Below are 12504 nucleotides of genomic sequence, written 5' to 3' on the forward strand. Positions count from 1 at the left end.
AACCCACAACTGATTCCTACAAGGGAGCATAAATGCCTGTAACATGGCTACAAGTCATCAGTCCATGATGGATATATATTGCCTCCAGCAATATGCCTCTGAATACCAGTTACTGGGGAACCTGAGCAGGAAGGTGCTATTGTACTCATGTCCTGCTTGTGGGCTTCCCATTGGGGCATCTGGTTGGACACTGTGGGCACAGAATGCTGGACTAGATAGGCCTTTGGTCAGATCCAGTAGGGCTCTTATGTTCACCTGGACGGCTCTCCATTCTCATAGAGAGAGGCCATTTTAAAGCTCAGCTGAGAAGTAACTGGCTGCAGGCAACCAGCAGTGCAATCCTACTGAGTTCAATGGGATGTATTCCCAAGTAAGCATGTATAGGATTGCAACCCAAAGGACACCAGCTGATATTCCTATTATACGTTGCCTCTAGAAAAAGCCAAATACAGTATGTGCTAAAGGCCAATCCTCTCTCATGGCAGACGAAGGAGGGTAAGAGGGATGGAACACATCCACACAGAATTCCCATTTCTTGACCCAAGTCGTTATAGCTCAGACTAGGACTGAGGGAACTGTCCTCAGTAACATAATGAACAAAGACAATACAGGTCACATTGGGTAACTGTAAAACAATATGAGTCAAATCTACAATCAAAGTTAAAATTCAGGTGACTATCTGTAGGAAGCACATATATTGATTCTCACAGCTTTTCAGGCACATTACAAGTAGTGCGTGGACACTTTTCTTCAGATTTAAATGACATTAAGGAGATGATGCTATTGAGTTGTCAGATCTTAAAATATTCACAAGTATTCCAATAAAAATAATTTTCATGTAGAGTTTTGCAGTTGTTTGAATATAACATTTAAACCACATTAACAGTGCAATCCTATGCATGCCTCCTCAGAAACCACTCCCATTGAATTCAATGGGGCTTACTTCCAGGGAAGTCTGTATAGGATTGCAGCATTAATGCACTTTATTGAATCCCCCTTCCCCCACCACACACACATCAAATATTTCAATTCAACTAGTTTTGGTTACTGGAAAATATTTCTGTGATATTCTTCTATGCAGCATGTCAAATTAACATGGTGCACTTTGTTTTCTTTGCTTCATCTAAGCAAAACAACAGCAGTGAGCTGCACCTCAACATATACCCGAGGGCGCATGATGCTGGCCGCCTGCTGGGGCTAAGCAGGTTTGAGCCTGGTGGCGCTTGGATGGGTGACCACCTGGGCTGCCAACTTCCATCTACTTTTTGGAGCTTCAGGATTAAAATGTATTTCTTTTACTTATTTCTTTGATTTATATTTTTACCCTGCTTTTCAGAGGATTGAAAATTGGGTTACAATTAAAACTGAATACAAAGGGACAGTATCTTAAAGAGATGTGGCTATGTGTCTGGCAGTCTCTCCTGGGCCATGACAGTTGGTGAACTCATAGGCAAGTTCTAAGTTCTTCCTTCCAGAGGGATGGAGCTGTCTACAGATGGACTGCTGGTCATGGTGCTGTGTGCTGGTGAAGATGCCAGACCACAGAAACAGCCCTTCTGTAGCTCTGCAGTGTCTCCGGGCACCTGGATTCCTAATAAAAGTTTTAAAAAATCAAATCAGGGCTGCTGTTGCTCCTCTCAGCTGTCACCGCCTGTTCCCCTGTCAGTGTAAACGGATTCTCTGCACCCTTTTGACAGCTAAAAGACAGATGTTACAACACTGCAGGGATAAACACTCAGCTCCTATAATGCAATGGATGAAGTACCTTACAACGCTTTTGATATTTAAATGGGTGGTATATAGACACCACCTTCAACTGGATACTTTTTTGGATATTTGGTCCACTTTTGTTGAAGCCCATGTATAATTGCTGGCAAGCTGTATGCATTTCATGCAAATCCATTTATGTATATTTTAAAAATGGGGAAAAAATAAAAAAAAATCAGATCAGGTCTTTCAGCAAATTGGGTTGAGTTGATATTTCCGTAGCAAAAGTGCAGTATATGTGCATCTTTATATTTAGTCATAGTTGTTCACCTGAACAATATGGCCATGACTGAAAGTTAAACATTTTAAAGTCTCCTTAGTATGAGCTCTTTCCTGTTAAAATCAGTGGGACATAGAAGTGCTTAATTTAGGCTTGATTGTGCTCACTGTCATTATTAAAATTATTAGTACGATCATTTCACAGTTATTTCATCTACAATAATGAAAGAGGACACGTGTAAAAAAATTTAAAAAAAAATTTGGGTGCCCGCAGGTGCCACATTGGGGACCCCAGGCTAAGAGATAGTGACTGGCCCACACCCATCCATTCAGCTTTGTGGCTGAGCAGAGACTTGAACGCAAGCCTTCCAAGTCCCAACTCTCTATCCACTTAATCACAACAGCTCTTTACAACAAAGCATAATGTATTTTAAATTAAAAATCACTAATACTGGCCAACCGTACAGGGTTGTTGTAAGAACTAACGAACAAAGAAAACAAAGATTCTTGTGGCAACTTAAAGACAGAAATTTATTCTGGCATAAGCTTTTGTGGAGTATAGTCCAATTCATCAGATGCATAAATTATTAACAAGAGTTTCAGATTTTTATACCGTACATATGGGGGCGGGGGGCGGGGAGGAGTGACAGCAAGATCCTTCCAACGGTTAGGTCAGAAGGAAATTAAATGCAAAAAGTACAGACAGTGACAAACACATTACTAACAGTAGCCATTCACAAAACAGTTGCTGCAGATAATACAAATCCTGGCATTAGGTAAGTCAGTTACCACATAGTAGGATAACAATCCTTTATCCAGAATCAAGCCTCTAGGGAAAAAAACTGAACCTCCTTCTGAATTCGAAGTCAGTACTCTCACTCTAACCACTCTTTTAAGTTTCTTTGCTCCACAATGGCCATTTCAAGAGGCTTGGAAGTTGAAGGGTTCTCCCACTACTTTTTGAATATTGCCATTTCTGATGTCAGATTTGTGTCCATTTATTCTCTTCCATAGAGACCTGTTTGACCTGTGTAGAATGCAGAAGGGCATTGCTGACAGACGATGGCATGTATCACACTGGGAGATGAGGAAGTGAATGAGCTCCTAATGTTGTGGGTGACATTACTGGGTCAAGTAATAGTATTGCCTGAGTAGATATGGAAACAAAGTTGGCATCTGGGTTTGTGGCAGGATTTGGTCCTTGAGTTTGTATCTTGTTATGTGGCCTGTTGTTGCTGGTGAGTAACTGTTTCAGGTGGAGGGGAGGGTGCTGACTGTTCTTGTTTTGCTGTTATGTGGAATGTTTTTAGTATAGGTGCCAACTCCCTCATGACCAAACCCCTTCTGCATTCAGAATTACTGGAGGGCCAGAGGGTGTATGCTCCTCTTAACTTAAATAATGCCCCCCTGAGGGCCTATTTAGAAGGCTCCAGGGGGTGGGGGTGGCTACAGAGCTGATTGGAGCAGGGCCTGTGGATTTCACTTAGGGTGCGATACTATGCATGTTTAGCCAAAAAAAAAAAAAAGCCCTACAACTTCCATGCTGGCTGGGCATTCCCCACGCTGGCTGGGGAATGCTGGAAGTTGTAGAGCTTTTTTTCTGGCTACACTTGCATAGGATTGCACCCTCTGGGTCTCTCGTCCCATTCCCCCCCACACGATTCAAGCACTGCGCTCAGGCGTGCAAGCCGACGGCTAACGTTCTCTTCCCGCCTCTGCGCGCGTTTCGCACGCTTTTGAGCTGGAAAATAAAGCCCTACAGTTCCCGGCATGGCTGGCCAGAGGGATGCTGGGAGTTGTAGGACTCTTTCCCTAACTCAACATGCACAGGATTGCGCCTTCAAAGAACTCGGCGGCGGGAACAGCAGCTCTTGGCTCGCCCGCCCGCCCCCCATCCCGGAAAGGAAAAATTTATGCAGCTAACAGAGAACTGAAGGGCAGGGGCGGGGCGAGAGCAGAACGCCAGAAGTTCTGGACTTCAACTCCCAGCATTCCTGACCATTGGCCGTGTTGGCAGGCGCTGATGGGAGGCGAAGTCCAAAAATCTGGAAGACACCCGGTTGGGGAAGGTGGGTGTAGCGCGAACCCTGCACCGTATTTCTCCAACACGGAGAAGCCTCAAATCCTCCCCCTCCTCCCTGCCTTGCAATGAGACCAACTAAGGAGCCCAACGCCACTTCCGGCATTCCGTCGATTTCAGTAGGTTCAAGCGAGATCCGTCGGGCTTTCACCACAGAGACGCCAGGGATAGAGCGACGCAACCATAGAAATCGCATTGTGGCCAATCTGTGCGGCCGAGGGGATCTTCCATAGAGACAGGAAGCGGGGAAAAGAAGGTCGGTGTGTATCAGATATACGCTACATATTATGCAGCCTGAGCTTGATTTCCGGTGAAAGCGGAAAGCGGACATTGGCCATCATTTTCTATGGTGCGCTCTAGGGCTCATCGTCTCCATGGTGAAGCCCCTCTATCCTTTGCTTTGGAAGCTAGAGCGGGACACCGGTTCGGACTTAAGCCGGAAGTGTTAGAGATGAAGCGGGACGGAGCGACGCTCTTCCCTTTTCCTCTGTTACCGCGTTTCCCCCGCGCGACAAGGCAGCGGAATCGACCCCATAACGGTCGATGGGCGAGCTCGCAGCCATCGATGAATTAATTGCCCCTCCTCGCCTTCGGAGCCCCCTTTGTTGCCCGCGGGGCCTGAAAAGACACGGGCGTCCCTGGTCTAAGGGAGGTTTACCCAGGAAGTGATTATTGTTCAATTCTGGGACGCGGCTCCAGGGCATGAATTCTGTAAGAAAGATGCCTCTGAGTATATACAGAGTGCGCCTTTGGACTGCCGCAAACCATTATCCTACTTGCGGTGTGAGTTTCAGCGGCAAGCACTTCCTTTCAGATAGCGAGTGTGGTGGCCAATGCCATACGTTTTCCTGGACTAATATGCAATATGTGGCTTGTGCCGTAATTTTGTTAGCCTTTAAGGCCCCTGAAGGCTTTTCACTGTTTTCGCTGCCACAGCCTTAACACGGGCACAAAGAATCAGTTCCCCAACACTTTTGAATGCTGGTATCCCAAAGTATCCTTGGAACAAAGTTGGACTTACTTCGAGTAAACGTGCAAAGGACCGGGCTGCCCTTCTAATTTCAAAGCACTTCACTCCAACAAAGCCCTGTTGACAACATACAGTAAAATCTAAAAGCCACTAGAGTGAAATTATACTAAACATAGAATAAACATCAGCAGAAAACCAGCAAATCCCAGCAATCAACTCTGCAAAAAAGAGTTTCCCTGATCACAGAAACAACACATGGAGGGAGCAGAGCTAATCTCTTGAGAGCGAGTTCCATAGACAGGGCATCATCGAGGCTTTAGAGATTTTTCTGGTATTTTTGGGCCCCACCCCTTTTGCCCTGCCCCTTTGCCTTTGACTGCACCCAGCCCTGGAATCCGGGGCTCCTTCACACGGAGCTTTTATCCTGCTATTGAGACTGTTCACTCACGGAAGTTTGTGGGCCCTTTTCATGACGTTGTCAGCCTCCAGGGCACATCTGGAGGTATTTCCCGGTTATTCCATGTTAAAAAGATCCTGGGAAAACAAGGTATCAAAATATATTGGATTGTTGCGTTATTAAAACAGCCACTAGATGGCGTTGTTTCATTGAGTTCTACAGAACCTTGAAAATTAAAAACTTCCCTTCTCAGCAATCACGTGGTTGCCATCTGGGAGCCTGCTGTAAACACAGAAAGGCTCCACAACAGTAGGACTATGGATTTTTTCTTTAATGTAAAGGCAGCCTTCACATGGAGCTTTTATCCTGCTATTGAGATTGCTCACTCACAGAAGTTTGCGGGCCCTTTAGATGACGTCGTTACTTCCAGGGTGTCTCCTGCACTAAATGACCTTCATTCCATTTTTTAAAAGGTTGGAGATAATGAGTTATCAAATTACAGTGCTTGAGTTCCCTTGTGAAAAGAGGAAAACGCACAAAAAGAGGAGCTAGATCACTGCACCATCTAGCTGCTGTATAATGAAACATATGGAAGACGCAGATAAGAAGGAGGGGAAAAGAAAGTGCGTGTAAAGGGACTCAGTCATGATCCTGCATTTAAAATGGAACCAGAAAGCCCTGTTTTAAATGCGGGATATTAGGCTGGTGTAGAGATGCTCCCAGTCTCCAAGAGCTTTTCTGAAACAGAATTCAGTCCTTTGATGAAAGAGGTCTCCTCACCCATGCTCTATTCTACTCTTTCATTTCTATCTAATGTAACAGGAGTGATACAAAGCAAGACAGCTCCAGATGACCTCAGTTAGTGAAGAGGTATACATGAGGAAAAGGCAGCAGGCTTGGAGATTTTAAATTAAAAGGCAGTTAAAAAAAAAAAAGAGTGCAATCCTATGCATGTTTAGACAAAGAAAAGTCCTACAACTTCCAGCATGTCCCAGCCAGTATGGCTGGCTGGGACATGCTGGGAGTTATAGGATTTTTTTTTTGGACTAAACTTGCGTAGGATTGCACCCTTAATCATTATAAGCTTTAAAGGTGAGAATCACCACTTAGAATAGGCCCTGGGCACTAACAAGTAACCAGTGCAGCTGTGCTAATGGCTTTTTAATTAAAAAAACCCTGTTGTCACCAAATGAGCTATGGCATTCTGCACCAGCTGAAACTTCCACACAGTTTTCCATGGGCAGCCCATTGTGGACAATAATCCAAATGGGAGGTTACCAGTGCAAGAAGAACAGAAGCAAGTTTAACCTGGTTAACAGATCAGTAGGTAGGAAAATGTGTTAGACCTTCCCAAACAGGGTATCCATTTTATTGGTGGCCCAAGAACATTTTAACTCATTCATTTGATTATAATTGAATCATCCTGCTATCTCAATGTCATGAATTCAGGAAAGCGTGTTGCATCCTTGCTGGGGCATCCAGTGTGCAAACTGAGATGTTAATGCTTCGGGACGGCAGTAGGCAAAGGAGGCACGTGGCCAGCATATGCAGGACCTCATGCAAGCACTGGTTGAGTGTGCAGCTCTCTCTCCCCATTGGAATCCCCTTGCTATTTCCAATCTGTGCAGAGACATAAGGGGATTCACTTTTGTGCAGCTGGCCCTCCCACTGGGAGGGGGAGTGGCACACAGGGGAGTCCCCTTGGTATCTCTAATCTGTCATCTAACAAAGAGATTCCTTCCCCCACCTCCGCCCACACCCCCAGTAGCCTCTGGGGGAGGGGCTACAGCCCTAGCCCCCATGGGCTGAATGGTGAAACTTTTGCAGGCTGTATTAGGCCTGTGAACTCTACAGTTTCTCTCATTCACGCCCACAAAGTACAAATCAAGCATCTGAATGTTAATTTGGGCCTTTCAAGCATCCCTCTGCATGATAGCTAAGATAAGGAAATGTGGCGGCAGAGAACACACAAACCAACATAGTTATTCTCCATAGAAACACTGGTAAAGAGAGAAAAGTATATATTAATTAGATGTGACATTTCAGAAGCTATTGTGCAATGGAATCCTACAGATGTTTACCCAATGGTCCTACTGTGTTTAATGGGGTTTACTCCCTAGAAAGTGTGTTTATGTTTACAGCCTTTGAAAGATGAAGAATGGGAGCTTTGTTATGCAAGAAAACATTTGCAGCTGAGTGTGCAATAAGAAGTTTTTTTATTATTGTTTTTCCCTACAGGATTAATATCTGACTCATCAACTTTTGACTAACCAGTGAAGGCAGTGGCTTAGAAATGCCTATATGGGCAAAGAATGTTCAATAAAAGCTGTTTAGAATTATTGAAAAATAAAGATGACCAAAAGATATACTTCAATTCCCCTGAGTTGCCTACAGGAATAAACATTCCTAAAAGTACAGATGATGAATGCTTGGAATCAGTTTGCTGGCAAAATGCCTTGATTTGTGTGAATGAGCAATCACGAAGTATTTTTCAAGGAGAGTTTGCTTTGTGAGAGAAAGGCTTAACCTAGTAGTGTACTGATGCGAATATATATTAAAATCAAAATTGTAGAGCATCTGGTGCTTAGATTGCTGATTGTGTTTCATGCACACTGACACATTTTTCTGCAGAGCGTTATGTCAATTATTCCCTCTATTTATGAAGTTGAGGAGTGAGTGCTGATCTTTATATAGCCTAAATGGCATCTTCCACGTGCAAAACCAGCAGGGTTTATAGTAAACCCCAGGGTTTATAGTAGTACAAAAAATATTGGGGGGGGGGGAGAACCTTAAAGGGGGAGGAACCATCCAATGAGGACTGAACATACCCACGATCAGCTGCCAGGAAGGAGAGGATAGCAGAGAAAAGGCTTGCAGAGAAGCGAAGCAGGAGAGTGGAAGATGGGCCATTATATCTCTGTATCTCTTCCTCCATTGTCCTTTGCCAAGAGAAAAAGAGAAACAAGCAAAAGAGGATGGAGGAAGAGATATGTAGGTATAAACAGGGCTCAGAGAGGCATCTTATTTTCTAGATATGCCCTTCTCTGGTTCACACTGAGAAGCTACTTTTAAATGTCTCCAGGAAAGAAAGCAAGAGTTGCTCATAGAAATCAAGGGAGACATCGAATATTTTAATGTAATATTTTAACAGGGCCTTCTCTGTGGTGGCCCCCACTCTGTGGAACTCCCTCCCTAGGGAACTCCGTCATGCCCCCTCTTTAATGAGCTTCCGTCGTGCATTAAAAACGTGGTTGTTCAGGCAGGCATTTGGGGTGGGTTAGGGTATTTTTTTTAAAAAAAAATTATGGTAAAATTTTATTGTTTTAAATTGTTTTATGGTGGGTTGTACATCGCCCAGAGTGGCTGGGTGACCAGTCAGATGGGCGATTAATAAATTTAATAAATAAATATTTTAAGGTAGCTGGGATTGGGCACCAGTGCGACCACCACCACCACCACCACAGAACCCAAAAGGTAGTAGCAAGGAAAAGAGTTCCTGCTCTATCTAATTCAGTTCTAATCTAATGTGAAGGATTTTTTTTTTTAAAGCCCTGCTTACGCAAATTTCAAAGCAAATGCAGTTCATTGTCCTGTACTGCAGGTTGGAAGAGGCTGTGGCTGGGAGAGAACGGCTTGTGACAGACTTGCAGCGTAGTTCGCAGTGAATACTGCAGGTCAAGCCATGGCTGATTCACAACAACCTTGCAGTGTTGTCCAGAGGTATTAGGCATGTGTTGCAGGTTGAGCTGTAGCTGAGAGAGTAGCTTATAACAATCCTGAAGTGTTAGCCATTCCTTTTATCCCCACATTGCAGGTTGGGCTGAGGTGACCGTATACAGTGGGGGTGGTCAGAAGGTTGAGCTAGATCTAATGGTAGATCTCTGGATGATTTGCAGTAGATCAGCAAGGATTTCCGACTTCCAGTTGTTTAACAAACAGCAGGAACAAAATGACTCACCTGCCCCAAATTATACTGCTGAACTGAAGAAAGCTCAGGGTAACCGGACATGGTCTTTTGGCTGGAAGGACTGTGTGTGCCATTCAGTTCTGTATTCAAAATAAATGCCAGGGCTAAGAATTCCTTTTTAAGTGTTTGTCTTTTGCACCAGGGTCCAGTTGGTAGATCTTGAGACTGTAGTAAAAAACACAAAGCAGATCCCGGAAGCCTGGAGTCTTCCCAGCTCTGGTATACAACAACCCTGCAGTGTAGTTTGCTGTTCTACACCACGACATGTTGGGGGGCTGTGCTGAGGCAGAGTAGCATACAGCAGTCCTGCAATGTAGTCCACTGTTAATATTGCAGGTCAGCAGTGGGGCTGAGGCTGGTTTGGACTTCCAGTTACACTCCCCACCCCGTACTTCTCAGGGTACAACAAAGGTTAATCTACTTACATTGCTCCCTCAGATGATGTTCTCCCAGGCCAAATCCAGCACTCAGCTGCATGCAGAAGCCTTGTGCTCCACTGTGTTGCATGCAGACTGGTAACACTTTTAAATGTTCAAGAACTTTATTTGAAAATCCTTTCAATTTTGCACATGAAGCAAGACCCGAGTCCTGTCTTTGATGCTACCCCCACCCCCAGGCTTGGGGAACACATGCATGCCAAGGACACACTGCAACATTTGTTGCAGGACCCCACTTGTAGTGTGATTCTTTCATACGCTGAAAGAAGACATCCTGAGGTTTTCTATACAAGGCTGTTAATCTGCTGTATCTACCATTGTTTTCATCACAGAACTGAGATCCGAGCACCACAGGATAAGCGTTTCCTTTCCTGCTTTTCTGCCACATAACCTCTAGGTGGCACTGTGATATAGCAGAATAGCACAAATACACAAGAGAAAATGGCGCTTTCTTTCACTTTCACAACTAAATGCCACATTTTCCCTACTCTAAAAACTTTTGCTGCTGCAAGTGCTGCTTAGACACAGAAGTGAAACTGGAGGGTCACGACATCGTCTAAAGAACCTGTAAACAACCATGAGTAGGGAATGATGAGCGCATGATAAATGCCTCGTGTAGAAAAGCCCGCAGTGATTCGTATTTTCTATATTGTCCTTAACAGAATGGAAATAGCTGAATTACATAAATAAATCATTTCTAAAAGTATGGGTATTTTCAGCTCCATCTTATAAAGCCAGGAAGTGATTCATATAAGGGTCTGAGAAAGTACTTCTTTATTCATAGATTTTATCTTGTCTTTCCAACTGCTGCTTATAAATAACCAGAAAAAAATACATAGGTCCTGATCCAGAGATTGTTGATTGTCATGTGTTGCATCTGACTAGTGCCGCGGGACACAGGATGGATGTGTGTGATTCCATTTATTACAGAACTGAATCATTCCCTCCAGATGGCTAGATTCATTTCACTGCCGCATCACATTTCCGTCTCTTCACTTGTATGATGGCCTCTCGTGCCGTTTTTGACACAGACACTTGCGGTGCTTAAAAACGTCTAATTACATTCCTGAAATGAACCAGGGATGAATGAAGTTGTGTCTTCTTGATGTTTGCAGTTAATTCAATCTTGTGCAAAACCATTAAATCATGTCTCCCTGCCCCCCAATCTTTGTAATTTATCAACCATGCAGAAATGAAGTATCACTTAGGAGGAGGAATGGAAAGATGCAAGCAATGAGTGTTACTCGCTAAGCATAGCCCCAGAACATCTAGGGCAGCCTTCCCCAACCTGGAGCCCTCTTCTAGAGGTCTGGGACGACAACTCCCAGCATTCTTCACCATTGGCCATGCTGCCTGGGGCTAATGGGAGCTGAAGTCTAAAAGAGCAGAAGGGCACCAGGTTGGGGAAGCCTGAACTAGGGCTTTTTGATGATCAGCCATGTAATATTGCAGTTGCCCGTGTGTGTCATCCCCCTGCGCCCTCAAGAGCTTTCCATTCCATCCTTTGTTGGCAACGTGAACCCAATAGCTTGTAGCATTCTGATCCTGACCAAAGTGGGCATCAAAGGTGAGAAATACCAGGAGTTTTGAACAAACAGGGCTGGCCCTACCATTAGGTGGAGTGCAGCAATCCCCTCAGGCAGCAGATGCATGGTGGTGTGGAGGGCGCAGTGGTGGCAGCCGCCTGGCTGTTCCCCTCCCTTGGAGGACAGAGCTGTGCGTGCCAGGCAGCCTGCCCCACACCCCCGACGCGAGCCTGCTGCCTGTGGTGAGGTGGAGGATGCTGCCCCATCGCCAGCGTCCAAGTAAGCGCCGACTGCCCGTCCTGTCAGCTTCCATAGGTGCCATCTTGAGGAAGCCTGCATGTTTGAGGAAACATGCATGTGTGCGCTTGATAAAAGGAGATCAGATGTAGAATTTCAAAAACACATCAAATGGCACAAATGCATTTGCAGACAGTCACGGGCAGTCAACCTGATTGTAATCAAGGTTCTTAGAAGACAGTGGAGCCTCTCTGAGACACTCTGACATTCTTTCCTCATTAGTGAGTGAGAGTGATTTAAATCGATCCAGATTTGGGGGGTGGGAAGGGAAGAGATCCTGCTTAGCCTCCAGTACCCTGAATTTTAACTTTGCATGCAAACCGGCAGAATACAAGTGGACCTAAGTAAAAGTGACTTGTCTGCAGAGCAAATGAGACACTTCTCAGGAAGCCAGGAAGTGACAGCCTCCAAATGCAGATTCACTAGATCACTCATCATCTGGAACAGTTAAGAATGTAAGAACACAAGAAGAGCCCCTCTGGATCAGACCAAAGGCCTATCTAGTCCAGCATTCTATGCCCACAGTGGCCAACCAGATGCCCCAGTGGGAAGCCCTCAAGAAAGACAAGAGTGCAACACCACCATCCCACTTGTGTTCCCCAGCAACTATTACTCAGAGGTATGCTGCTTCCGCTAAAGGAGGTAATATATAGCTATCATGTATCAGAGGCTATGGATTGTGGTTTGAAGCATTGTGGTTCTGGAAGAGGATGGCGCCATAATTGCCGCAACCATGACACAGTCTTTCAGGAGAGAAGGTCTTTATGCTGCAAGCAATTTCAGCCTCAGAGCCAACCAAGGCTCAGTTCATCTGGGTTCACGTTTTATCTCTCAAATTCCTCAT

The sequence above is a fragment of the Heloderma suspectum genome, chromosome 1 (genome assembly GCF_057233095.1).
Source record: "Heloderma suspectum isolate Gila_16-S chromosome 1, 16-S_ref, whole genome shotgun sequence".
In the NCBI taxonomy this organism is placed as follows: domain Eukaryota; kingdom Metazoa; phylum Chordata; class Lepidosauria; order Squamata; family Helodermatidae; genus Heloderma; species Heloderma suspectum.